The sequence below is a fragment of the Eretmochelys imbricata genome, chromosome 1, assembly GCF_965152235.1.
Source record: "Eretmochelys imbricata isolate rEreImb1 chromosome 1, rEreImb1.hap1, whole genome shotgun sequence".
NCBI lineage: Eukaryota > Metazoa > Chordata > Testudines > Cheloniidae > Eretmochelys > Eretmochelys imbricata.
Genome location: NC_135572.1, coordinates 74,622,506 through 74,647,277, shown reverse-complemented (window position 1 = coordinate 74,647,277; position 24,772 = coordinate 74,622,506).

Genomic DNA, 24,772 nt, shown 5'->3' with positions numbered 1-24,772 from the left:
AAAGAGCTCCTGTGCAGAGAGCAGAGCATGTGGGTGTTGTGCTTGCAGTGATCTATGCTGCAAAATAGATGGGTTGCTTCATTTTGTACCAATAGGAGGGTTTTTTTTAGGATTGTTCCTGCATATAATGATCAGAATAATCAAGTACATAAGTCACAAATGTGCAACTCACCATAGCCAGATCATGGTCTGATAGGATGAAGTGCAGTCATGGATGGATGTTGTGCAGGTTTAAGGCTGAGGACAGAAAACAGGAGATGTTACGGTGGAGGCAAATTATTTTGAAGCATTTTGCTTATCCTATGACATAAGGAAAATGCTATCTTTGCCTCAGTTCAGCTGTAGCCAGCCTCTGTTCCTGTGCATGCTCCTTTGCAATGGAGATGATCATGTAATGTTTATTAGTTTGTGAAAGAAATAATCCAGAAGAGTAAGTAGCTGGGCTAGGTCAGTTTAAACCAATAGGTTTAAAAAAAATGCAAAGGAGAATTGTTAAAACAGTGACACCTTTGTTATAAGGTTTGACGTAACAAAACCTGAAACCAAGCAAATTCGCACTGTGAGCATTTTGCAATTGTAACACAAGTGCAGGTGTGTGAGCCTGTTTGCCTCCACAGAGGATAAATAAGAGAATGCAACTTACTAACAGTTCATCTCATTACTCCTTTAATTCTAATGTGAGGGGTATGTGCTTTTGGTGCAGAGGGTTGAGATTCTGTCCTCAGTAATGATCTGTGGTTACAAAATGACAACCAAAATATGTTTTGAGGTCCTGATCCTGCAATTCAGTACATATTGGGTCACCACTGCATCTGCCTGGAGCCTCACTGAATTCACTGAGGCTCCATGAGAATATGGCAAATTGCCAGATCAGGGCCTTAAACTCTTGTAGACCTCAAATACTTCACATAAGCTGATGAAGTGAGCTGTAGCTCATGAAAGCTTATGCTCAAATAAATTGGTTAGTTTCTAAGGTGCCACAAGTACTCCTTTTTTTCACATAAGTCGTGTCCACTGTGGGGCAAATGCAATATATTGACTAAGCATATGTAGTCATGCCTCTCTGAGGTGGGCGGATAGCAAAGAGGATAAACATCTGTTCCTCATTTGTCTCATGTGGTATATGCTTGTGCTTTTAATGCTGAAGTTTAAAAAATCTATCCCTGAAGACAAAGCATGGTGTGTCTCTGTGTGCAGCCACCGGTTTGTTACATGCAAGCTAGTCATGTTGTGTTCTCTGTCACAGCCACAGGATTGATGCTAGGGAACAGTTTTGGAACAGTCTGTAGGAGGAACCCCTTCAGTGTGCCAGACCCTCTCAAGCGTACACCCCATGCGACCTCACCGCCTCCTTAGACTGAGCCATCAGCACTCCTGCTTCACACTGTGAGCTCCATTCAGTGAGTCCAACTGAGACCGACTGCTGATGGACACTTGTACTCTCTTCAGGGATTAATGTACCTCACCCAGCATTTGCAGTGACGCTCACACAGCGTTGTCAGAATAGGAGTTATTAGTCAACTGAAGGTTAGGACATAGTCCATTCTGGTTAATGCAGAGCCCAGCAATCTGTTGTGAACCCCTTGGTTCAAACTCTGTCTGTCTCTCTGTCTGATTTGTCTCAATCCGGGTGAGAGCCCCCTTCTTCTAGCAGCCAATTTTTATCCCCCGCATCATACCTCTCCTATCCTTTGATAAGGAGCTGGGATATTATTCAGCTTGAGCTTCTCTAAGGAGAGGTCAGAAGTCCATGTCCCTCTGGGAATTTGGTTGCTAGGTGTCAATGTCCTGGCGACTGGATTTGCCATTGTTTTCTCAGATAGTCTCCATATCGTTGAACCAAGGCCCACACAGCTAGGTGACACCCACACCTATGTGTCTCAGCCTCCCGAGAGAGCAAAGAGTCCCCTTCCATTCACTGGGTAAGCATATGGCACAGGCATCAGCAACCTTTTGGCACGTGGACCTTCATGGAAATCCGCTGGTGGGCCGGGGCAGTTCATTTACCTGCAACATCCGTAGGTTTGGCTGATCGCAGTTCCCACTGGCTGTGGTCCACCATTCCAGGCCAATGGGGGCTGTGGGAAGTGGTGGCCAGCACATCCCTTGGTCTGCGCCACTTCCCGCAGCCCACATTGGACTGGAACCATGAACCGCAGCCAGTGGGAGCTGCAATCAGCCAAACCTGCGGAAGCTGCAGGTAAACGAACCATCCCGGCCCACCAGTGGATTTCCCTGATGGGCTGCGTGCCAAAGGTTGCCGATCCCTGATGTAACACATAGGGGAAACTGAGGCACAAACAGGACTCCTAAAAATATTACAAAATATTCCCACTTTTGCACATTCTCGAACATACATATCAAACCATATGTATTATGAAACTGTTTTGTTGAATCCAAACTTTATTTTTAAATGATATGCAGCAGCAGCAGGCTGAATTATAGAAATCATTCTGTATATAGTGGTTACAATTATGTCAGACAGATATAATGCTACCACTAGTTGGTCAATGTAAAAATTTAATATTAACAACCATAACAAAGTTCAGTGTTTTTTCTCAGCAGTGGACATTTCACCCTTAAGACTCTTACAGTGCTGCTTTGTTGCTGTTTTGACTCTTCTTTTCACAGCACTGTTCATGGTCTAAATGTGTGCTTTAATCTCTTAGCCAGATCCTCAGAAGTGCTAGCACTTGGTAAAAGGAGGGTGTAAACTGCTTTAACCCACTTTTGCACTTCCTTCATCCTTTGGGGGTAACTGGTGCTGATTTCTTCCCTGATGCCAGTTACAGCAGCTTCAGGATGGTTCTGAGTTATATCAGCTGGTAATAGCCACAATAGCCCTTTGCACATTCGGGGGATTGTTGGAGGATAGCATGCTCTGGTTAACCTCCTTGGTCCTCCAGAATGGCCTATATGCCAACAGATTGGGGGTGGGGAGGGAGTGTAAAATGGGCTATGTAACCTGAGATTCTCAGCAGCTGGCTGCTTAAACCAGCTTTCCATGCATGGCACCCCCAGGGTAGCTCAAAGAAGCCAGAGATGTAACCTGAAAACTTTACATTTATCACATTTTCTAGCTGCCACAGATATTGAAAAGGCTGTGTATTTGTTTTCACCCATTCATATCACCACTTTACCATTCATTGAGAATAGTCTTTCCTCTTGACGGTACAGGCTGCGAAAAACAGACTCTATTCAGTGGAGTTAGTACCTGTTTTCATTTCAGTGGTGACTGATAAATCTCAGTAAGTAAAAACCTGCGATCCATAACTATCACTTATCACAGAAAATTGTGCATGTCTCGATCTTTTTCTCTTTGAAGCCAGTGTGAGTTTTGCCATTGACCTCAGTGGAAGCAGGGTGTTGATTCAAAATGTATGCATTTTGATTTGCCTCACAGAAGAATGTAAACAAAACAATATAGCTTTTTTTAAGAAAAGGAACTCGGGAGAGGTGATTTCATCAACAGTTTTCCTCTGTTTCATTTTACTTAAACTTTTTATATTATTTGTGAGCTATTTAGTTTTCTTTGCATTTCTGTTCAAGGCTTGCAGCAGTTTCTAAACGATTATAGAGTGTTAGGTCTTGTCTAAATGTTATGACACCACTAGATGATGCACACTGATGATGCTGTTTCGGGGGTAGAGTGGGGGGGAATCAAAGCAAAACGACAAATGTAATATTGTTTGTGCCTGCAAAATTACCAAACTGTGCTAAAACAGAAAAATGCATATCTAAAATACAATTTTTAAAAGAGGTTTCTTTGCACGTGATTCTTTGGCAGCAAAAGTGCTGCTTTTTAAAATAAAATAGCTTTGGCTAATTTTTTATGGTTATCCAATAAAACAGTAAAAGACTTCGTGACTACTAACGCCTGCTATTGTTTTAGTTGCTTGTGCATTTTAAATGCAAGGGCAGGGACTTCTTTTTATGTGTTTATGATGGAAGCATGATGGGTTTTTTGTTTTTTTCACTTTGCGGATAGAATATGAGGGGGGGAAATCAATAAAACCAAAATTTGCAGGCTTTACACCGATGTTAGTTCTGTAGTTTTTGCTATTGTAAAATCTCTGAAAAAAGTAATGGATATGATAAAATGATTTCTAATTTCATCAGTGTGCTAATGTTTTCATATGATATTGAAATGAACTATGAAAATGCTAAAATCATACTGAGTTTCAGAGTTAACACAGCACTACATGTTAAAAGCCTTTTATCAGCTCTCCAATTATATTGGCTTTTGTGATGTGACACTAAAGTCAATATAATTTGAAACTCGTTTAACTAATATGTTCGAAGTTTGTTATTGCAATAGCCTTAACAGTAGCATCCCAGCCCAACTCCTGATGAATCTTTGTATGATTGTCTCATGCAAAGGGGGAATATGTAAATGAGAGTAATTTTTAGTACAATATTTTTGTTGTCATTGAAATGAAAGATGTCGTGCAGGTGTCTGGTAATGCTGGCATTCAAAGAAATGTGTTTGAAAACCAAAACTCTCAATATTGATTTATTTTTCTCCTCTAATTTGAGTACTACTTTACCAACAAAAATGATGTGTTTCAAGTTGATGTATTTAAACTATTTAAAGACTGAAATACCATTTCACTATTTTAGCCTTTGTGTTAAGGCAAATCATAGACTTTTTAAGGCCAGACAGGACCATCATGATTATCTAGTCTGACCTCCTGCATAGAATCATAGAAGATTAGGGTTGGAAGAGACCTCAGGAGGTCATCTAGTCCAACCCCCTGCTCAAAGCAGGGTCAACACCAACTAAATCATCCCAGCCAGGGCTTTGTCAAGCCAGGCCTTAAAAACCTCTAAGGATGGAGATTCCACCACCTCCCTAGGTAACCCATTCCAGTGCTTCACCACCCTCCTAGTGAAATAGTTTTTCCTAATATCCAACCTAGACCCTCCCCCACTGCAATTTGAGACCTTTCCTCCTTGTTCTGTCATCTGCCACCACTGAGAACAGCCGAGCTCCATCCTCTTTGGAACTCCCCTTCAGGTAGCTGAAGGCTGCTATCAAATCCACTGTCACTCTTGTCTTCTACAGACTAAATAAGTACAGTTCCCTCAGTCTCTCCTCATAAATCATGTGCCCCAGCCCCCTAATCATTTTCATTGACCTCCACTAGACTCTCCAATTCGTCCTCATCGTTTTTGTACTGGGGGGGTGGGGGGGGAAACTGGACACAATACTCCAGATGTGGACTCGTCAGTGCCGAATAGAGGGGAATAATTACTACTTTTGATCTGCTGGAAAAGCTCCTACTAAGGCAGCTTAATATGCCATTAGCCTTCTTGGCAAAAAGGGCACACTGTTGACTCATATCGTCCACTGTAATCCCCAGGTCCTTTTCGGCAGAACTGCCACTTAGCCAGTCAATCCGCAGCCTGTAGCAGTGGTGTTCTTCCATCCTAAGTGAAGGACTCTGCACTTGTCCTTGTTGAACCTCATCAGATTTCTTTTGGCCTAATCCTCCAAATTGTTTAGGTCACTCTGGACCCTATCCCTACCCTCCAGCAATCTATCTCTTCCCCAAGCTTAGTGTCATCCGCAAACTTTCTGAGGGTGCAATCCATCCTATCATCCAGATAATTAATGAAGATGTTGAACAAAACCAGCCCCAGGACCTACCCCGGGGCACTCTGCTTGATACAGTCTGCCAACTCGACACAGAGCCGTTGATCACTATCTGCTGAGCCCTATGATCTCACTACTTGCTGGCAAGAATACTGTGGGAAACCGTATCAAAAGCTTTGCTAAAGTCAAGGTATATCACGTCCACCACTTTCCCCATATCCACAGAGCCAGTTATCTCCTCCATAGAAGGCAATCAGTTGGTCAGGCATGACTTGCCCTTGGTGAATTCATGTTGACTGTCCCTGATCACCTTCCTCTCCTCCAAGTGCTTCAAAATGGATTCCTTGAGTATCTGCTCCATGACTTTTCCAGGAACTGAGGTGAGGCTGACCAGTCTGCAGTTCCCCAGATTCTCCTTTTCTTTTTTTAAAAATGGATACTAGATTTGCCTTTTCCCAATCGTACAGGACCTCCCCCAATCACCACGAGTTTTCAAAGATAGTGGCCAATGGCTCTGCCGTCACATCAGCCAACTCCCTCAGCACTTTCAGTGCACCGCATCCGGCCCCATGGACTTGTGCATGGCCAGCTTTTTCTAAATAGTCCTTAATCTGTTCTTTCACCACTGAGGGCTGCTCACCTCCTCCCCATACTGTGCTGCTGAGAGAAGCAGTCTGGGAACTGAACTTGTCTGTGAAGATAGAGGCAAAAAAAGCATTGAGTACTTCAGCTTTTTCGACATCTGTCACTAGTTTGCCTCCCCCATTCAGTAAGGGTCCCACATTTTCCCTGACCTCCTTGTTGCTAACATACCTGTAGAAACCCATGTTGCAGGCCACAGAATATCGCCCATCCACTCCTGTAATAGACCATAACCTCTGGTTCAGTTACTGAAGTCCTCAAATTTAGGATTTAAACACTTCAAGTTACAGAGAATCTACCCTTTACTCTAGTTTTAAACCAGCACGTGATCAGTGCCTCAGGCTGCAGAGGAAGGCAAAAAAACAAATCAAAACAGGATCTCTGCCAGTCTGACATGGGGGAAAAATCCTCGAGAGGTCCTCTAATCCAGTCCCCTGCACTCAAAGCAGGACTAAGTATTAACTAATCATCCCTCACAGGTGTTTGTCCAACCTGCTCTTAAAAATTCCCAATGATGGAGATTCCACAACCTCCCTAGGCAATTTATTCCAGTGCTTAACCCCTCTGACTGTTAGGAAGTTTTTCCTAATGTCCAACCTAAACCACCCTTGCTGCAATTTAAGCCCATTGCTTCTTGTCCTATCCTTAGAGGTTAAGAAGAGCAATTTTTCTCCCTCCTCCTTGTAACAACCTTTTATGCACTTGAAACATGGCAGTCATTTACACCCCGAGCATGTCAATGAGACCCATCAGGCAGACCCCTGGGAAATAATTCTCTCTGGTAACTGGAAGCTCTCCCCATCTAGTGTCCCATCTCCAGCCATTGGATATACTGGCTATAAGCAGTTGAAGACAGGTCACATGGCATTGTAGGCTACCATCGCCTCCATAAGCTAATCAAATTCAGTCTTGAAACCTGTGAGGTTTTTTTGCTTCCACTATGCCTCTTGGGATGCTGTTTCAGAACTTCACTCCTCTGATGGTTAGAAACCTTTGTCTAATTTCAAGCCTAAACTTGTTGATGGCCAGTTTATCTCTGTTCTGGTGCGAACATTGGTGTTTAAATTAAATTACTCATCTGCCTGTGATTGCACTCTATAAATACATATGTCCCCCTCAGCCTTTATTTGGTTAGGATAAACAAGCCAAACTTCTTAAGTCTCCTCTTAAATGTAGGTAGTCCATTCCTCTGATCATTCTACTAGCCCTTCTCTGCACCTGTTCCAGGGTGAATTCAGCTTTCTTAAACATGGGTGACAAGAACTACCTACAGCATTCCAGATGAGATTTCACCAGTGCCTTGTATAATAACACTTCCCTATCATTACTGGAAATATCTTGCCTGATGTATCCTAGGATTGCATTAGCTTTTTTCACAGCTGCATCACACGAGTGGCTTATAGTAATCCTGTGGCTGATCGATACACCCAGGTCTTTCTCCTCCTCTGTCGCTTAAAACTGATCTGTCCTCAGCTTCTAGCAAAATTTTTTGTTGTTAGTCCCTCAGTGCCGGACCTTGCACTTTTCATTATTAAATTTCATTTCATTTCTATTATTCCTGTTTTTAAGGTTATCCAATAGGAATCAGCGGTTCAGCAGTGGGCAGGAGGTGCTGGAGGGAGGGGCAGAGTGAGGGCAGGGCACGCTTGAGAGAAGGGGAGGAACAGGAAGAGGCATGGCAGGGGTGGACACTTGGGTGAAGGGGTGGGGTGGGGTCTGGGGTGGAGCAGAGGTCAGGCACCCCTGAAGAAATGAGAAAGTCAGTGCCTGTGCCCACTGTATTTCCTTTGTCTAAAATATTAATTATCTTAAAGAAAGGCATGAGGCTGGTCTGGAACCTTTTGTTAAACTGTGTTTTGTTTTATCCCAATTTTTGTTCACCTCTGTATCCTTCACTCTCTCTTTCAGAATTTGTTCTAAGACCTTGCATACAACTGAAGTCAAACTAATAAGCCTCTATTTTCCTGGATCACTTTTTTCCCTGCCTGAAAAATAGGCACTGTATTAGCAATTCTCCATTCCTGGGTCTGACCCCTGAGTTTACAGATTCATTAAAAATCCTTGCTATTAGGCTTGCAATTTCATGTGCCATTTCCTTTAATATTCTTGGATGGAGATGATCCAGGTGCCCAGATTTGGTCCCATTAAACTATTTGAGTTTGACTTCCACCTCAGATGTTGTAGTTTCTACTTTGACATCCTCATTTCCATTAGCCAACCTGCCACTACCCCTAAGATCTTCCTTACCCTCATTAAACATGGAGGCAGTCATTTAGAATTTGGGCCATGCCTAGGTTATCTCTAATCTGCATCCTATTCTCAATTCCCACCTTTCAAATCATATCATAATGCCACTATATAAATCCGTGGTATGCCTACACCTTGAATATTATGTGCAGTTCTGGTCTATTAGAACTGGAAAAGGTACAGAGAAGTGCAATGAAAATGAATAGAAAATGAATGGAACAGCTTCCATACGAGGAGAGATTAATAAAAGATGACTAAAGGGGAATATGATAGAAGTATATAAAAATCACGAATGGTATAGAGAAAGTGATTACGGAAGTGCAGTTTTCCTCTTCACATAACACTAAAACCAGGGGTCACACAATGAAATTAATAAGCAGCAAGTTTAAAACAAACATAAGGAAGTACTTCACACAACACACAGTCAACCTGAGGAATTCATTGCCAGGGGATGTTGTGAAAGCCAAAACTATAACTGGATTCAGTAAAGAATTAGATCAGCTCATGGAGAACAGGTTCATCAATGGCTATTAGCCAAGATGGTCAGGGACACAACACCATTCTCTGGGTGTCTCTAAGCCTCCAAAAGCCGGAAGCTGGGACTGGACAACAGGGATTGGATCATGTGAAACTGCCCTGCTCTGTTCATTCCCTCTGAAGCATCTGCTATGGTCAGAAGACAGGATGGACCATTGGTCTGACCCCAGATGACTGTTCTTATCTCTCTGTTATGCATCAACAGAGAAAGTACTAGCAACAGAAGCAGATAGTTGCAGCCTACTACCCAAGAATGCTTACTTAAAGCATTATGGTTTTGTAAGACATAAAGACGACAGGCATTGGACTATGTGCTGTGAGAAATAGCTCTTGCCAAACCCTTAACTTCCAACAACAACAACCAGTTGTCCCCATACTGCATCCACCTCATTGACTGAGAAAGTGAGCAGTGGGATCGGACAGAGGGAGCACCTACCCTAAATATACACATCTCTGGAGTAACCAGCCAGCCATAACTTGTCTCTTAGATTCTGAATTGTTAAGGTAAGGAATGGTCTTGTTTAGATTCCTGTAATATCATGTACAAATGTAAGCTATTACATAAATATTGTTTCTTTGACCACACACTGTCCTATCTGACAGTCTTTTACTTATTACTCTCCCAAAACTCCCATTAACTTCATTGTGGTTTTCCCTGAGTAAGATGGCAGTAAGTCACAAGTAGAGTTGGGAGAATACAGGGGGGAACAAAAGTTCAAAGAATAGGATTTCATATTTTAAATGAATGTCTTCAGAGTGTTCTTGTCTGGAGGGTTAGGGCACCAGAATTGTTTCTTACGATTGTTCTGTTCAGTCTCTCTGGTGCCAAAACAGAGACGCTCTGGGAATTTGTGCTTGTATCATCACAGCTTATCTCTTAGACAGCAGTTTAGCCGAAAAGTTCATCTTTCACATGTACTGCAGAAAACAAATAAAAGTAGAACTCTGTCCAGACATTCAAACAGCTTGAGAGCTCAGCTTTTAAGAGCTTTTCACCTGAAAATTGGGCTTAAACTTGTGAGTTCACCTGCAATTGTTGAGCCTTAAAGCTTCACGCTTTTCAAAACTCTTGGATTCTTATCTCCTCCTAAAGTTTTCTGAAATGGATGTTTCCTGACATTGATTATACACTAGAGGAGACCTACATCTGTCTTCCCAATCCAGTAGTGAAATAATGTAAACTTGAAGACTGCTTGACAATAAGATCTTCATGTTCGGATCATAATAAAATGCCATTCAAGAAAGTATGTGCTGTCATATTGATACTGGAAATATGCACTCCTTTAGCTCTACGTCATGAATCAAATGAAAATACTGTGTGTGTGAGTGAGAGAGTGAAGGTTGCCTGACATTGTAAAACTACATTTACAGTTACTTATAACGTTAACAAGCTTTCACCATTTGTCCTGAAATTTTCTATTATGGGTGCCTGCCTCAAGCTGACATGTTGTGGGGAAAATTTCATTTAAATTGTTTCAGTTGTTTCCAAGAATGGGGTTGGGGGGGACTGTTTTGCCCATATTAAAAATAAAATTTGTACAGCCATTTTGTTGAGAAGTTCTATTGCTCCCATGCTCTGGCATAAGTGTGGCATGGTTGCAACCTTGGTGTCATGGTCTGCCCCAGGACTCTTGCTGCCCCTCTCCTGGCTGGCTCCCTTGTAGGGGCACTTGATTGTCTGTCAGTCTTGAGACTGTCAATAAGAATATCTTGCAGGTAGAACAGAGGACACGGGCTGCTGGAAGAAGCGCAAGGCTGGGAAGGTCCCTGGAGGGAGGCCTGGCGCAGAAGCTGTCTGCCCCTCTCCCCACTCAAATTGTTCCACATGGCCTCTCGGTCATGATGATGGGGTGGCAGAGCCAAAATTGGGTGTCATGGCAACCTGGTGTGCAGGGAGGGGGATCAGTGCTGCTGAGGCTTGGCCTTACAGCCACAGCATTGTGTCGGGTGTATGTCAGGGCCAAAATTAAGTAAGAGGCATTCCGACCTGGTACGCAGCCCTGTGGGGCCAAATCTGAGTGGGCAGTGGAGCAGCCAGCACTGATCCTCCTCGCTGCTGCCATTGGGAGGTCCCATTGCTGACGCCTTGGCATGGTGCCCCTCCCAATGGTATGCACTGTGCTTAGTGCATGTGTGGCTGTAGGCACCACTGATCCTTGTAAAAATCTGCCAACATTTGAGCGAGGCGGAGGTTACCTCAATATTCATACTTCCTAACTTTTGAGCGCTGTTTATATATAAACACACACTACGATAAGGCTAAAGTCCCCCTTAACTTTGCCTACACTTTAGTCAGGCTGGTGGGGGGAATGAAAATAATTTCTTTAAAAATCAGTTTAACCTGGGTCCACAAACACAAACATGTCTTCATTTATAATAGCATAGCTACTGCACAGTAGTAAGGCAAGTAACCTACTTATACCCACGCTGTATGCCAGATTTAGCACATAGTTTTTACATAATTGAAATGGAATAAATCTGGCTCACTGACAGACAAATTGGAAAAGAGCTTTGGCCAATGAATGTCCAATGCTTTGTTGTAACAATACTTCAGGACCAGTTCTGCAAACCCTTAATTATGTGAATGAATAGTCCCTTGATATTTATGTGATTATTCATGTAATGATTATTCACATGAGTTAAAGGTTGGGCCCTAAGATTACTTTAATAAAAATATGGGTGTAATGGACAATATTTTTCACGCATGTATGTGAATGCTAAAGCTGCAGGTATATGATTTTCATAGACTGCATGCTAAGGCATCCAGAATGCTTCTAATATATAATGTTTAGCAAAACTTAAGCAAAGGTGGTGTTTTCAGCTCTGCCCATAATGCCGCACTCCTAGAATTAGGGAACTCTGAATTCATTATTAGGAAATATAGCAAAACAATATGAATATATTTGTTTTTCTGTTTGAGTGTTTCACATTTAGGGCTTGCTTGAAGTCCCAAGGTAAACTGTCGAAAGACTCCTGTTGACTTCAGTGGGCGTTGGATCAGGCCCTTACTAGGTTTTGTGTGTGTATGAATGTATAATACACACACACATTGAGCAGGTTGTGTGTAAATATTGTCCAAGGGAAATTTTTGCACCTATCAGGGGAATGAGAAATGTGTTCACTGAAGAGCAGGATTTCTTTAAAGCAGAAATTCTCTGGACATAGTGACACCTATAAACCCATCCCAGTCAGCAGTAAACACAGGCTATTGAACAGATGCTTTCTTGGCTAGCAATCAAACTTCTTTAGCAGAGCTTCTTTTGTGTATACACTCCCCTGAGCTAATGGAATACTGACAACATGTTTTCTAAAGAAAACCTGTGTATGAGAAAATTGCTTAGACATGCACAGTCTCTTTTCGTGGGGCTGTCAAGGATTTGTATTGATGCTTGATGGTATATTATTAACATGCTTACAAAACTAATTTAAAGGCAGTGGAGCAATGCTGTTTATACTATTTGCAGTCATATTACCATTACTAATTACATTATATTGTTATACTCACTGATACAAATCAAATGCTGGTAATGTCAGGATTAGTGTAGGATGGTAGAACTAGCTGGTTTTCACACCCTTTGATTCAGCTTGGTACTTGTCATCTCTTTCTTTAGAAGAACCTGAAATGATGCAAATACAGTTTGCTTTTATTTCTTGTCCTCTATTTTCACCTTAGGATAAACTTCAGTTTTATAGAGCAAAACACTGTTTAGTCAACTGAAGCCATTTCATTTATTTAAGAGAGCAGCCATATTTATTGATGAAGTGTAGTCTGGAAGGTGTTAATTTTTATTTTTCGTCTTTAGGGTCAGAAATAATGGGTGAATAATGTATAATGGGATCAACATACTTCATTTAAGGCATTTTAGTGTCCAGAGTAGATCAGCCTGTACTAATTAAGTGGTCTGACTTTATTGACTACATTATTAAATATGAATTCTATTAAACTTAAGTACAGTCTTTTTTCCCCCTTCAAATGTTAACATCAGTGCAAGTGCCAGGGTAAAACTCATGACATTTAGAAAGAAGAGAGAATCAGATAAGATTTACCAGAAACAGAATGTATGAATAATTGAAGAGGAACATCTGTAACAATGCTGCTCCTTTAGATAAATCTTGACAAAATATTTTTCCATTTTGTGATGGGGAAAAAGTTGCTGAGGGAGGGTTCAATCAATTGTTCCTTAGGCACTGTAATCAGAACAATTTCTGAGTTTCTTTCTGAGACTTGATTTATCTCCCCTATATCCCAAGGGTCATCAGTATGATTGCTTTGGCACCGCTATTTTATGGTGGGAAAACAAAACCTGTCACAGTAGACTGCGTATCCTCATTCCTGGATCAGAAGTATAACCCTTCGTTATCAGATAAAGTACGGAAATTCACATACTATGACTATCTTTCTCTCTGTACCATCCGTGCACACCACCCAAGGTTGTCACTCTTTTGGTAACTTGGAATGACCCTGCCACCTCTGTAAATGAGATCCAGGAAGTCTGACTGTCCATTTTTGTTCTCAGCTGGGATTCTAGCTCATGGTACTAAGTAGAGTCAATGCACTAAACTGGGATAAATTAGAGCATTGAGTCATAGTGTCAGTTTTACAGCTGAAGCCTGGCTTCCTTTGGGGTTCTAGCAAAATGTAGCATTTCATACCTGATATTCTTCCTATCACATTGCAGCCCTCTTCTGAGGTGTAAAGAAATGACCTTTCTCTTTTTCAGCATAGCAAATTGCTTCTCTGAATGGGAGAGCAAGAGAGATTGCTATTGCTTCTGAAGGGATAAGCTTCTCTTGAAGAATGTGCTGCTACTGCTCTGGGTAAAACACTTGCAGGGGCTATGGGCGTACAGTCTCAAAGGCGTGCTCCTTTTTTCTTTTAGGGCATTTGGGTTTGTCAGTGTCTTATGGTGTCAGAACTACTGTAGCTTTCCCTGACTGCTGATATGTCTTCAAATAGCAGATCCGTATATAGCCTCCACTGCTTTCAATTTTAAATGAAACTTATACTAGTGAAAGGTGATAGATTTGACAACACTGGAGGCTAAAGTCCTCTGTTTATCCCAGGTGCAGTGCAGTGCCCAGCAATGCAAACTTCTTCACACTGATGCAAGAGTGTATGCCAACCCGATCTTGAGGGTCAGTCTCAAGGGGCTAGAGAGCAGTTTGAATCCTTCACCTCTTTTTGCCTGAGACAACCAACAGGCATGCCACTTGTGATAGTGTCTTTTGGAATCTAGAATGCATCACTTTTGAAGCAGATTGAAAACACTAATGTATTTCACATAGATGTAATTTCACATAGTGCCTCACAGTATCTGCTTGGCTGGAATACAGTTTATTTTTGTTCATAGAGGGCCACATCTTGCAGCCCTTCCTCAGTCATAGAATCATAGATTTTAAGGTCAGAAGGGACCATTATGATCGTCTCGTCTGACCTCCTGCACGATGCAGGCTACAGACGTAGGTATATTTAACCTGAACCTAATTCTTTGAAGTGTAAATTAAAAATAAACAAAGAATCCTTAGTTCAGAATTACCAAGTGCTGTCCTTAAGAATTGAATGTATTTAGGTTTCTTGTGCCCCAAATAAGAAAGAGAGCCTCAAAATAACCTTCACATGTATTATTTATTCAGTGCCACAGTTGTGATGAAGCTTTCCACACCTAAAAAGATAAATCCCTCATTCCAGGATTAGTCTTAATTAGACATTACATAGACAATAAACAAATGTAAAAAGGGGGAATAAGAACAGAAGGGTTGCAACAGTGGAAGACCTTGAGAGAGAAACTGGCTATTGATAAGTTTAGGCTTGAAATTAGGTGAAGGTTTCTAACTATCAGAATAGTGAAGGTCTGGAACAGCCTTCAAGGGGAGCCATGGGAGCAAAAAACCTAGCTTAGGGCTGCCAATTTTGGTTGGACATATTCCTGGAGACTCCAGGCCAATCCTGCAGGGTTGGCAACCCTAAACAGGCTTCAAGACTGAGCTTGGTAAGTTTATGGAGGGGATGGTTTGACGAGGCTGCCTACAATGGCATATGGCTGACCTGTGACTGCAACTAGCAAATATCCCCATTGGCTGGTGATGGGACACTAGATAGGGAGGCTCTGAGTTACTATATGTTCGGTCTTGCCAAAATGCTCAGGGTACAAGTGGTTGCCATATTTGGGGTTGGGAAGTAATTTTCCCCTGAGTCAGATTAGCAGAGATTCTGGGCTGGGTTTTTTTGGTTTTGTTTTGTTTTGTTTTTTGCTTTCCTCTGCAGCATAGGGCATGGGTCACTTGCAAGTTTAAACTAATGTAAATGGTGGTTTCATGATTTAAGGACTTCAGTAACTCAGCCACAGTTCATGGGTCTATTAAAGGAGTGGGTGGGCGAGGTTCTGTGGCCTGCAATATGCAGGTCAGACTAGATAATCATGATGGTCCCTTCTGGTCTTAAAGTCTGAGTCTGTGTTTACTATTTTGTTTTGTCTTAGTTTCTTTTTAGGTTTTTAAAGCAATTAACATGATACTTTATGGTGTCCGGAATGAAGGTTGGGTGTAGGTCAGGAATGGAATGCTGAGTAACAGAAGTAACTTAAAGTAAGATTTACAGTGTCACGGCAGACTACAGTCACTCGCAGGGGAATCATAACACACTCTGAAAGTGGAACTTGGATCATGATACTTCTTCTGTAGTTCAGATGCTTCTCTCAGATCTGCAAAACAGATCTCCACTTTGATTGGGGGAGTTTCCCTTCCATAACTGCCATTAACACCAATGTGAAACCATCCCAGGCAATTTCTTGCCAGGCAATAGGTCATAGGAAAGTTTATTGGTGAAAAATGTGTTTGACGCCCTTTGACATTGTCTTTAACACAGTGAGTGGGTGTGTTTGTCTCTTTGAAAATAAGCAACTTTGAATGAATGGCTATCTGCCGCAGCTGATTTGTTCCAAGATAGCAGTGGTGTTCACAATAAGGCACAACTGATTTCACATTTTTCTGTGGAGTTGGGTTCTTTTAATGTCAAACAATTTTTTTGGCTTTCCAAAGTTTTTGTACAATAAAATACTGCAATTTCTATACACCAAACTTGGTGGTTGTTTTTCCCTTGCACAGTGGGGTCCATTCCTCCCTGAACAAACAATAAAGACAAGTTGCAAGCAACAGAATGATGAAGACAGTATAGGTCATGCCAGTTGGCATGCACAGGAGCAGAATAAATTGGCAAGGGCTTATCTGGTGCTCTTTCCTTGAATTAAGTGCTTATTATGGAGGTATTTTTGTGTGTATCAAAATGTCAGGGCACAACTATATTCAGGTTCCTTGATTTATTATTTTTCCTTCTTTCTTGGATCTTTTATTTCCTTGCCATAAAAAAAGGGGGATATTTAACTTTTCCCTCTGTTTTTGACAAGGTCTCCTTCCATGAAGATGATTTTATATCTGCATATAAAGGACTAGTCCTGTGTAGGCAGCAGTGCAGAGCCTCATCACCCCAGAACTACCCCTGTGAGTGCATCCATTTTAACACCCATCTGAAGGACACTTGAAGGACTGCAATGTGGCTTAGCTGCACTGGAGTGTAGGGGTGAATGAGGAAGAGTCTCTGTGCACACATACCCATGAAAGGGACTGGCCATAAATCTGACCTAATGTCTCTTCTTAGACTATTGTATAAAATGCTTCTTGGTTTTACTAATTATTATATTATAATTTTATTCCCTTTAATATATGTGGGGCCATACCCAACAGCATTTACTGCTAGGGAAGCTGGATCTGTCTTCAGAGTGATGATATTGTACATGATGCCAGTAGATAAGTAGTAAACAGACATCAGATTCCTGAAGATTAAGAGCCTGATTCTGCAAGCCTATTTTCACACAGGTAGTGGCGTTGACTTCAGTGGAACCTCCAAAAATCAGGTCACTTGTTTAGATGTCTTAAAATAGATTTTGGTTTTTCATTTGAGGCTTCCAGGTTGGAAAATTGTGACTTGCCTAAAATCACATAGAAAACTCTGTCAGAACTGGGAATAAAACCCAAAGTCTTGTCTGCATGGTCCCTTAGTCTGGGATGTAAATTTTAATGCACACCAACATGTCACTCCCTGCTGTTGTGCACTAAAAGTTCCCTCGTGTATGTTAACATAGCACAGTTTGAAACAGGACTACATAATGTGCACTGGGGAACTTTTAGTACATACCAGCAGAGGCTACACGGATGGTTAGTGCGCAACACTCTAGTGCTCATTAGAATTTACACTTCATCTGTTGTGCATTAAGGCACTGTGTAGACAAGCTCCAAGTCTCTTAACTCCCCTATCCTATCCATTAGCCAGACAGTGTCATCTGTCTCACCTATTTCCCTCTAAATCAGCAGAAAAGTAGAGCATGTGCAACTCCCATTGATGACAGCAAGAGACACAAGTTCAGCATTTCCTATGTTTGTTCCTTTAGCTTCAGTGGGAGTTTTGCCTAAGTAAAGACATACATAGATATTTAATTTGTGGAATTGAGGCTGCTAAACTCCACAAGCATTATGCACATCTCTCTGTATGATTTGGCTGAAGAGACCCAGGTTAAGACTTTCAGGTCTAGGTAGCCAACAGTTTTCAGCACCGAGACCTCAGTTGTGGAACTCCTCACCAGAGGAAGGAAGATTTGACAGTGTTCGGATTAAAATCTGAAACTTGTCTGTCTTTTAGATTCAGATCTCCCTAATTCAGGATTCTGATTTCTTTTTTTTAATATATTAAAAAAAATTCAAACTCTTACACATTTTTGGATGGATGGATGGATGCATGGAAAAGAGAGATTTAAGACCTGATCCTGCTGTTCATACTCTAGCAACAGTTCCATTAATTTTACTGGGAACTTTGCCTGTTTATGGACTGCAAGATCAAGCTCCTTTAATAAACAAGAAAGATGTAGAATAATTAGAAATAAAGCATGGACAGGATTTTACTATGTATTGGATTTTTTAGCTGACAAAAGCATGATTATTGTGGGAGTTTTAGACTAATCTGCCCTTACTCTTACTTTTGTGCATAAAGTGTTGACACTGTAGACAGTTTTCATTACATTTTGCAGGTCTGTGGTTGTCTGCTCATTTTATTGGGAAATAGAGCAGTTGGTAGACCTGCTTCTTGTTATCTCCCTTGCTGTTGGATTGCAGTACATCACCCTTGATGTTGATTTTATGTCACTTCCCCCCCAAATTGATATTCAGCCAGGATATTTTCCCAACCCTTCTGTTTGTAGATGGAGAATGTTAGATTAAATGGATTGCCCGACTGTATTTCAGCTGAAAGATTTTACTAATGTCATTTTATAAAAGCCAGGCACAGTCAGAAAGAAAAAAAGATTAGAAAAGTGGACTGTGGTCTACAGGTACAAATCTTACATGTTTTATGATATCTGAAATTTTGCTGGCTTTTAAACCCCTACTGGGGAAGTAACTAGATATATTCAAGATCTCCTTGAACCTCAGCAGAACCTGAAAAGTGTGTGCTCTTTGACAACAACCACCATGCAAGGATTCTCATTACACTGTAGGTCAGGAGGTGACTGAGTCTTCCCTGTCTTGAAATCTAGGTTATGGGTCTCATCTGCGGCTATGACAGCCATCTTTAACCATCCTTTACCATTTTTAACACTTTTTTTAAAGCCACTCTTTTTTAGAGGTGTTTTATTTTTCATTACTGTCAGCCTCTCTCAGACGCTCCTCTCCTCTTGGGCTAGCTTTAATTTATCTGGGCAGAGAAGTAAAGTCCCTCTTACTCCCCTGTCTAGACAAAATGGGATTGTGTATCCCCAGCCTTGTTGGGGCCAAATAGGTAGCACACAGAATGAAATAAGCTGCTCCACAGAGCAAAGGGAGATTAAGGGAGGAAGTGTACATTTGGGTCATAATACATTCTCAGCGCAGCTATGTGTCTTCCTTTACTCAAGGCAGATTGTAAGGTTACAGTCCTTTAGATTTAATAATCACATATTATTTAACATTTGTTCATTTTATAAATATTATATATAATATAATATTTGTATGTTAATGGTCCCTGCAGCGTCTTTACCTGGAAGGGGAATACATTATTTTCTTATTAACATTACTGTTTTTATTATACTTCTTTACAAAACCACTTGTAGGAAACAATAATTCTGAAAGCTTTCTAGAGGAGTTTTGATAGTTTAAGATAATGTATTTGATAACATATGCCAAATTCTACCTTCAAATATATTCATATAACTCCTATCCAAGTGAGTGGGAATTGCACAAATTTATCTGAAGGCAGCATTTGGCTTGATTCGCCTCTCTGTGGTTTTATACCTGTGTAATTCCATTGACTTGAGCTGAGTTGCACTTGATTTATACCTGTACAAGTAGAAAGACTAACAGGCATAAAATACCAGCAAGAGAAGAAATCTTCTGAATGTGGAATGTATTTTAAAACATTTTCAGTTGCCTTATTTTTTTTGGTTAAATTATATTTATTAATCTCCATGGAGTGCATAAATACTTTTGATTCAAAGAGCATAAGAATTATTTTGGTTTAAAGTGAGTTTTCTTTCAAATGAGGTGTTACTTCGCAAAGAAAGGATCTCCCCACATTAGTCAGAAACATCATGTCAGGTATCAGAGGAGACTGCTTTAAGTGGATATAAATAGTTAAGAAGACTTGCTGCTTTCAAGGCAGGGTTTTTCAGAAAGCTTTTAAGAACTGTGATATAACGCTCTAAGAACACAAGACTCACGTAAGATATTGAGATATCTGCTGGGAGTAGTTTGGAACAGACGTGTTTTTTCCATTGGGATTGACAACACTTTTTGATGTAAAGTTTTCTGATGTTCTTGCTTACCATATGATAAAGAAGTGGGCAAACAATTCTGAACAGAATACTAATGTCCTCCTTGAATATATTGTACAAAGATGTTTGTACGGAATTCAGAATCATGACTCTGTAGAGAGTGGATTTGAAGTGATCTAACTTCCACATGTGTTATTCTGAACCTAATGTTAGACGTCCAGGAAGCCCTTCTTTTCTAATAAAATAATAGTTGACTATCTGAGCAACACAATACACAGAGGAGAAAATAAAAATATACATTTCTTGCTCTCCCTTTGCTTCTCAAGTAGAGTACATGATTTTTTCCTGTTTATAACTGCTTAAAATTACTCTCGCACTACTGATCTGTTGTCAAAATAAATAACCCAAAGAGCCATTTCCTAGAGCAATATGCAGCACTGAAGATTCTGCAAACTTTTGGAACCCAGGAAACTTCTTCTCCACAGATGCTGTTTTCATTCCACACACATGCATTAAGATTATTGTTGAGGTATCAAAGTCCTACACCCAAAAGGGGATTTGAACTACATAGTGCTATTTATATTCAGCAGTTGGTAACAGAGCATGAACATCCATTAATGCTCCCATATTAAACACAACTTTAATTGCAGTTTTAAAGATCTGCTGGTTTTGCTTTTTAGAGTCTCAGGGTTGATTTAATAATATCTTAATAAAAAGCTTAATAGTGCATTAAATTAAAAAATAAGTTTTTTCTTCTTATGAGACAGCAATTTCAGTGGGTAGTTCACTAAACAGAAAACTAAACCTGCTCTGCTGTTTTGAAAATCTGTTGCCTGATTGCAGCAAAGTATAGCACAATGTTGTAAAATCAGCCTTAAGAAAGTAAATTGTTCCTTGATGTAGCACTTCAGATGTTACCAAGCATGTACTTGGATAACCAAGATATAAGCTTTCAGAAGCCTGAACACCCAAGAGAGAATTATTTCACTTCCCCTGCCAGAGATTTGCCCATATTTCTGCTTTATATATTAGCCAACACTGGGCCAACGGGTGGTGGGATATCTGAAAATCTGTACTAAAAGTAACACATCTTTTTATTTAAATATTACTTGCTTTTTAGGCACTGAATTTTGGAGATATGCCGAAGTACTTGTGGGAGATTTGGGTACCTGACAAACCGTGGGTGGTAAGATATCAGATCAATGAAATTAATAAACAAAAAATATATATTTTAAAAAGTTAAATATTGTGGGCTGTGTTCCCACTGAAGTCAGTGGTCATAACTCCCATGGGGCTGATTGCAACTGGATTACTGTGATTTTGCAGTGTTGTAACTCTGTTCATTTCAGTAGCATCACCCTGGGGTAAAACTGAAATAATGTAGTGGTAAACTAGGACCATGCACTTCGGGAGAAGCAGAAATTGGTCATGCTGCAAGTCTAAATCATGCTTTCAAATACTCTGACACTTGACACACTGTAATCTGTACCCTATAAGTAGCCAAGAAACTTGATTTTGTGAGGTGGGTAAGATTTAGTTTAGGATGGAAGGCGTGTTATTTCTTTTATTTTTAACAAAATTATTATGGGTCTATTACTACCACTCTTACACTGCCAAGCAGTTACTCATATGATTAATCCCATGGATTTTAGTCACTCTTGTGAGATCTTCTGACCAGTAAGATTAAGGGAGTCAGTCTGGCTCACGAAATAGTACCTTGTGCTACCACAAGTCTCACTAGTCTCAAATGGCTGTCACCTACATGCCTGTGCTCAGTGCTTAATTTTTCATGAAAGAGGTACCAGGGCTCAAGCAATTTTTTTACATTCATAACTGAAGCAGCAAGCCCAGAGGTGATGGGGCTATAAATTGCCAAGCCTAGAGGTGCCGGGGCTCAGCCCTGGCGCAAAGTAAGTACGCCATGCTGAGGCATAAGGGGAGTAAAACTTTCCTTACGGCCCTGTGTGGAATACCCAGAAATTAGGCCCAGTTAGTGCTCTGCATCTGCTACCTTCTCCCCGCAACCCAAGAGGAAGGAGAAGACTCTACCCCCTAAAGCACTGACCACCACATCTGAGTCAATGCAGGTAAATGGTACTTTGCTACTTCCCCTAGAGTCAGGGGTAAACATGTTCCTAAACTCAGAAGTATAGTTCATTCCCTGTGCAAAGCTACAGTCTGCCCTTTGGTTTCAAAGGACTCAAGCAAAGGTGGCAGCATCTGTTAATTAGTTTGTGAAAAGGGGACATTGTCGAATTTGTATTAATGATCCAAGCCCGTTTAGATCCTTATAAATTCACGAGGTTTCAAAGGTTAAAATTCTAAATAAAATCTGAATTTTGATGCAATTTATAAATCTACAAAGATTATAATTCCTTCAGCTCTTCAAACTGCAAGCTTGCAGTTTGAATATTTGTTTTTACTGTGAGTTAGTTACTATTTGGAAGCTAAGAACTGTCCTGCAGCAACTTTGAGTTACATGAGGGCCAGGACAGCTTCCCAACAATCAGGAGGCAACCTTAATTCTGGCATTCTCTAACTTTTAAGTGCTTGGCTTTGCTATCTTAATGATTTTTGAATGTAGTTGTTTTTCTATATCCAATAATAAGCAATATTGGCTCTTGAAGTCTTTATGGTCTACGGATGAATATTAAGCACTTAAATTAATATTTATGTTTTTACACGATGAACGGTAATGGCTCCAGGGTCTCTTTCTATCAAGTCAATGATCCTAAATGTGTATTTACACTCTTGGTCTGAGTTTTCAAATGTTCTTGTGTATGTATTTATATGATAAATTGTAACAACTCTGCAGCAAATGACCTCTCATACACTTCCATTAATGATTTGTGTTTAATTTAATATTAAATAGAATATGGAAAGATTAAAGCCACATTGAGTTTCTAGGAACAGTATTGTTTTGTACACTCTACTTTTAAGATCTGATTTTCAAAGAGGCTAAAGGAGTTAGGCATGCAACTCCTATTGAGTTTCAATGGAAGTTAGGTGCCCAGCTCCCCTTTGAAAATTCAGTCTCAAAAGTTTGTTTAATTTGACTGTGGGATTTAACTCGCAAAATTTCTCCAACTTTCCTCGGCTAAATCATTCTTTTTCAAGCAAATCATTGATGTCACGAGAAAGCCAAGCAAACAAAAACAAACAAAGAAATAACAGCAACAAAAACCTATCATGAGATATATTCCAGCTTTTTGGAAAGCCTGAAGATCCATGCTGGGTAACAGTTAATGGGTGTGAACAATTTTGACCTAGATTTTACAGGTGATATACTCAATAGAAGTAATCGTGCCTTTATTTATGAACTAATTGCATCCAAATTTGACATGTTTGGTTTTATGCAAGGATTCCTCTAACTCTCATTTTGTTTACGTTGTAACTCTCATTTTGTTTACATTGACCATCCGCAGGCACGGCCCCCTGCAGCTCCCAGTGGCCATGGTTCACGGACATTCTGGCCGCTGCTTCTCGCAGCTCCCATTGGCAGGAAACAGCAAACTGCGGCCACTGGGAGCTGCGGGGGGCCATGCCCACATACCGTTAATGTAAACAAAATGTCTCGCTGCCCGCCAGTGGATTACCCTGATGGGCCGCTTGCCAAAGGTTATTGACCCCTGATCTACAGTATACACAATCATTGCAATGTATATTTACAATGTGCAAAGGTTTGTCTCTTTCCCATTCTTTAGTGTCGGGAGGCACTGTACTTCAGAGACACCCTCTGATATACATTCCCTCCTTGCTTCCTCTGTCTGAGGTATAGGTAAGAGGGGTTTGCTGGGCTCTCCAGCAGGCAGGATGTGTTGGCTATTTCCATTGTCATGACAGGTCTGGTAGCTCATGCAGGAGAATAAATGGGGATTATGTATATCCCTTCACTTCCTTCTGTTGGTGAGTAGTAGAAGTCACAATTTAGCCTTATTTACAAATGCATAGAAGCCATTCTTTCCTCTTGGGTTCATATTCTACTTCTGTTTCCTTTCCAGTCATTACATAAATGCATATACAGAGCAACTGCGAGGACAGTATCAGTATAATATTGATCTTGGTTGGAGCCGGGAAAGGGGAGGGAGTAGTTCCTGAAGTTGTCTCTAGATGGCCAAGCAGGATATTCCTTATTTCAAAGCCATATCTTTCACCACTGAAGTCAGTAGAGCTTTATCTTTACTAGCAAAATAACGTGCATTTCAGCTTCATGTTAGCAAATACATGGTAACTTGCTTGAGGTAAAATCCTAGTGATGACAAAAGCAGTTGTAATTTTCATGCGTTAGCAAATTGAGGTAAACATAGGGTGACCAGACAGCAAATGTGAAAAATCAGGATGGGGGTGTGGGATAATAGGAGCTTATATAAGAAAAAGACCCCAAAATCAGGACTGTCCCTATGAACAGGGACATCTGGTCACCCTAGGTAAACAACATGGGGGACTGTAGGGTTTACATTGACCTGGCTAACTCATGTTAACACAGCAAACTGCCTGTGTCTTCAGTAGGATTTTGCCTAATATTAGACTATCTCTACATATTACAAGCTAGGGTTGTGATTCCCTTGCTTGTGTACACATACTCACGTTAGCTCTCATTGAACTAGTGCAAGTAGAAATAACAGCATAGCTGTGGTAGCATGCGTAGAGAAGCAGAAGCACGGCTGAGCACATACCCACCAGTTTCAGGTGGGTGAGAGCTTTCCTGAATGCGTGTACACAAGCAGGGGAATCCCACCCCTAGCTCTTAGTGTAGCTGTAGCCTTAGTTACCACTTGTTAGCCAACATGAGGTAAAAACACACTTTTCTTCCTAATGAAGACTCGCCCTAGGAGTTTTGGCACTGAGTTAAGGGGTTGCTGAGTCCTGCTCTCATTCATTATCTCTTTAAATAGATTTGTTGATTTTTTTTTTCTTTACCTACCTCTAAATTAATGTGTATTTAGATTTCCTGAAT